Source organism: Vigna unguiculata, chromosome 6 (assembly GCF_037176805.1).
Source record: "Vigna unguiculata cultivar grain cowpea cultivar isolate G323 ecotype 2 chromosome 6, ASM3717680v1, whole genome shotgun sequence".
NCBI classification, from domain to species: Eukaryota; Viridiplantae; Streptophyta; class Magnoliopsida; order Fabales; family Fabaceae; genus Vigna; species Vigna unguiculata.
The window spans coordinates 24,006,343-24,011,290 of record NC_140797.1 but is presented as its reverse complement, the minus strand read 5'-3'; the positions used below and the strand labels follow the sequence as shown (position 1 = coordinate 24,011,290).

Below are 4,948 nucleotides of genomic sequence, written 5' to 3'. Positions count from 1 at the left end.
ACATGAAAACACCATATTCAAGGACAACCAAAGCTTTAGATACCAAATGATGAAGGATTATCTTGTTCCTTTTTAAGATTGTTGAATATGGTGTGAGTTGATTAAGAAAGCTAAGTGAAATCCCCACTGGACATTAAGATAGCAAGCTATCTAGATGTGAAGGTTCCTTTCACAAAGCTCAAGAGAAGAAGATGATGGATTGATTCAAAACAAAAAAGTAATGAAAAGCACATAAACCATAGAAAACCAAGAACAATTAAAGGAAGAAGAAAACATAAAATGGAAAGGAAAGAAACGGTAAAAATGTGAGAAGCACGCCACTACAAGGGTAGGCTAGAAGCCATGGCAACCTTGAAGATGAGTGGATGTGTGCCGCCACTTGCTATGCAAGATAAGGCTTAAAAGTATTCCCTCCCTAGGGAGAAAACTCTCACAAATGGTTGAGACACAAGAGTGTTTTTACTTTAAAATGTTCAACCCTTTTACATGTCTAGGAGCACCCCTTATATAGAAGAGTTTAGGGGCCTCTAAGCAAATAAAAGATACCTAAGGATGTCTCTACAAAAACCTAACCCTAGCTTCTAGAAAATAGGTCAAATAAGGTTACAAAAATAAGAGACAAAAGAGCCAACTATGGTGTGTGCAAGGCTAATTTCGTTCTAGCACAAAATGAGACAAAGAATGTGTCTCATATGTCTCCAAAATGTGGCCAAAGTGTGCTAAAAACAAAGGAGACCAAAGGTACATAGGTACACTTGCTTCATGCATTTTACTTTATGCTTTTTGCATTTGCTTTACTCTCTCCTCCACATCATTTATGCTCCCCAATCACCATGCGCCACCTAGCATTGTTTTCTTACTCCTAATTAACCTATAAAGGAAATAAACATAGATTAGCATGTTGGCTTAAGTCAAGTCAACTATAGTCAACAACTCAAACCTAGTCAAAGGTCAACAACTCAACTAAAGTTGATTCAACTAAGTCAACTTTGGGAATCAAAAATAACAAACATAAATGAAAGGGATGAAGGATTAGTGAACTTCCTTTCTAAACATGCTTAGTCTTCTTAAGCATGTGCCTCCATCCTTGGTTGGGGTTAATCCTTCATCATCCTTCCCTCTTTGGAGAGAATTTGACGACAAATTCTTTAAGCCTTTGTAGATGGAGCTTCACTTGATTTGGGGGAGGATTTGCACCTCCCTTTTATGAGCTCTTGTTCCATCCTTTCTAAGGGTATTACTCCTAGCTTTGGTTAGGCCATCCCTCTTTTCTAGACCACTCTTCCTCCTCTCATGCTTGCGCATTAGGTCTTCCTTTTGAGGCTTGGAAGAGAAGGATGAATGGTGTTGTGCATCTTGCTTTGGAAATCTTTTTTTGGAGGCAAGTAACACTTTGGAGGTAACTTGCTATTTTTCTTTTTCATCTTTTCTCTTATCTTTCACTTTATTTTGGTTCTCATTTGCTTGATTGGGTGAGAGAGGTAGGAGTGTGAACTTCTTGCCTTGGAAGGAGAAAGCATAGATGTTAGCGTGGCCATCATAAAAGACTTTCCTACCTAGCAAAATATGAGTTGTTTCCATAGGCACAACATCACATAACACCTCATCTTTAAAATTTCCAATTGAAAAGTTAATGAGGACTTGTTTAGTTACTTTAATGTCTTCTTCCTTAAGCCATGATAGTTTGTAGGGCTTGGTGATGAGTCATTATTTTCTTCCATTTCACTAGCCTTTGTGTACCCATTAGAAAGTTGATTAGTGCTTAATTGTTCATCATTAGAGTGTTTTTCATCTGTTGGGCTTTATTGGGCCACTGTTCCGAATTTGGACTAATTTCACATTATTTGGCCTAATTTTTGTTTTTAATTATTTTTAGGTATTTGGGTGAAGCAATTTTGGAGCTTGGACATTAATATTTAGTTGAAGAAACTTTCCACATCATTGCCACGTCATTTCCATGTCATTTCCACATCAGCAAAGTAAATGGGTCAACATTTAAGGCCCAGAGTGGCATTTTTGTAAATCTAAGTGGCAGAGTGGCAGTTTTGTAAATATGAGTGGCATGGGTGATATGACCACGAATTAGGTCTGTATGAGGGGAGGCCAGCCGCTCCATCATCTTCAACCTCTCTTCAAAACCTCCATTTTCGTTCTCCAAGCTTCCATGGACGCCCCCCTTGCGGTTTTTCACGTTTTTGGCTCATTTTTACCGTTTTTATGCATATTTGACAGCACCCATTGAGGGTTTTACGTTTGGAATTCGTTTTCTTGCTTGGGCAGTTCGTTTTGTGGGTTTTATTGACTTGGAAGAATACCCATTCATGGGGTTTTCGCATTTATATATGATAACACCGTTTTGCATTCCATTTAAGCTTGGAAATCTCAATTTTTGCTCTTAAATTGCGTTTTCAGATTTGATAAGTTAGGGTTCTTGGTTCTGATTTTTGTGATTTCAGTTTTGAAGTGTTTAATTACTCATTTCCATGTCTAGCTAAATTCGTGTATTGACTCCTTGATGAAAAATGCAATGAAGCTTTGAGGTTGTGCTTGTTTTGTGAAATCTGCCATGTTTTGTTCTGAATTCGTGGAATGCATGTGGTGAATCTGTCAATGCTTAATTTACAGAGTAATTGCATGTGTCTTGTTTAAGATACGTTCATGCTTAATGTATGTAGCTTGGCTGTCACGAATTTAAGGATGTGTGCATTGCTTAATTGCATAATGAAGCTAGATTGTAATTTTCGCTTAGTGAATTATTATCTAGTGGATTGAGACAAGGCAGGGTTGGTGTTAATTTGGTGGCCTATGATAAGTGAAATTGCGTTTGAATCAGGGATGTCAATACGGTTTTAGTCACTGTAGCATTTAAATTTATCTATTGATTAGCATTCCGAATCTGTCTGCCAACCCCCCCTGTGTTTTATTGTTGTGTTCATCTGGAAAATTCGCTTTGAATGAAAATATTGGTCATTGGGAGACGACTTGGTTCACTTTCATGTACTGCATTTAATATGTTTTAATTTGGTGGGGTACGACCTCTATCAAATTTGGCGTCGTTGCCGGGGACCAATCGTTTCGTTCAAAGTAAAATTTCAAGTGTGTTTCTGCTTTGTGTTTTGGTGTGTGTGTAGTTCAAGTGTGGTTGAGTTGGTATATGTTCATTGTGATGTTAATGTTGTGTTAGGTTCAGTGCCTGTTTCCATTCCTGTGTGTTTCTGTGTAGTGTAGTGAATAGTGTCGCGGCGCGCATGAATAGTGTCATTTGTAGTAGTGAATAGTGTTTGAATAGTGTCTGAATCTGGCATTTAACTTCTGGATTTTTGTTTTGGTAGCTACGGAGCTTTTTTTGACTTGAAATTTTTTTCCCCCACTTCTAAGACGTTGAACTTGATAGGAAAAATAGCTATAGCAGTTGGTATGGTCTGAGTTAAGAGATTCAAAAAAATTTTGGACTGATTTTTAGTGAAACTTCAGAAGACCATAACTTTTGCTCTGGTTATCAGAATCACTATTATTTTATATGGATTTGGGGTAGAATTTGATTTCCCATCTTTTTGTAACCCGCTCCGTTGGTTTGCAAACTCAGAATCTCCAGAAAATGCCATTTTCTACATTTCAGCAATGTTTTTTGTGATTTTTCTTCATTTTTTCCACTTCTGAAAAATTTTTAAAAATACTTGTGCTTTGAGTTTTAATCTGATTTTTTTTGTGCTTCTGTTTGACCACTCAAAGGAATATCCTACCAATTTTCAAGTCATTTGGAGGTCGTTTGAGTATACTTGTAGTTATACCCTTTGTTATGCCAATATCACCACAATTAATGCTTTTTGGTGCATGACTAGGGGAAACCCAATTGAATTACAACCATTTGACCCTGAGATTGATAGGACATTCCATAGAGGAAGTAGGCATCCTAGGAATCCATCTTTGCATGCTGAATATTCAGTGACATTTCTTGATTCTTCTGATTCTCATCACATTCCTGAAACTCCTCATTCTTTGCATTCTGAGCATACTGTTTATTCTGAGCATTTTCATACTGATAACATGGCTCAACCTCCTCCACCTCATGAGAGAACCATGAGTGAGCTCACTGCACCAGAGTTCACTTATGATAGTTTATGCATACAATACCCTGAGGAGGAGGTTCCATATGTGCTCAAAACTGGTTTGATACACTTGTTGCCAAAGTTTCATGGTCTTGCAGGTGAGGACCCGTGCAAACACTTGAAGCAGTTTCATGTCGTCTGTTCCACCATGAAGCCTGCAGATGTACAAGAGGACCATGTATACTTGAAGACTGGCTGTACTACCTAGCACCCAGGTCCATCACAAGCTGGGATGACCTCAAGAGATTGTTCCTTGCCAAGTTCTTTCCTGCTTCAAGGACAACAGCCATACGGAAGGAGATTTCTGGCATCAAGCAGCAATCTGGGGAGACCCTTTATGAGTACTGGGAGAGGTTCAAGAATCTTTATTCAAGCTGTCCACACCATTAGATTTCTGAACATCTCCTCCTGTAGTATTTTTATGAAGGCTTGCACCACATGGATCGAAATATGATTGATGCCGCAAGTGGTGGTGCCCTTGGTAACATAACCCCAGCTGCAGCCAGGCAACTGATAGAAAACATGGCTTCAAATTCTCAACAATTTGGCACAAGGAGGGATGCCATAGTTGTTAGAGGTGTTCATGATGTAGGAGCAGCCGAGTACACAAAGAAGTTGGAAAGTAAGATTGATGCTCTTACTACACTGGTCAATCAACTTGCTTCCAATCAGAGAGCTCCAGCTGCAAGAGTTTGTGGCCTTTGTACATCTGTTGATCATTTTACAGACTCTTGCCCAACATTGCAACAACAGGCTTCTTCTTCTACACCAGTGGATACCCTTCAGGCCTATGCAGCAAATATTTTCAACAACAATATGCCCCAATAGCAACAACAAAA

At 38.7% G+C, this 4,948-nt stretch overlaps 1 non-coding gene across 1 annotated transcript; it reads right to left on the bottom strand.

Annotated features, from left to right (window-relative positions):
- Positions 1-4,393: 4,393 nt before the first annotated feature.
- LOC114189306 (small nucleolar RNA R71) lies at positions 4,394-4,502 on the bottom strand. The gene has a single exon (XR_003605610.2). It is a non-coding gene; the product is annotated as a small nucleolar RNA R71 (small nucleolar RNA).
- Positions 4,503-4,948: the final 446 nt, after the last annotated feature.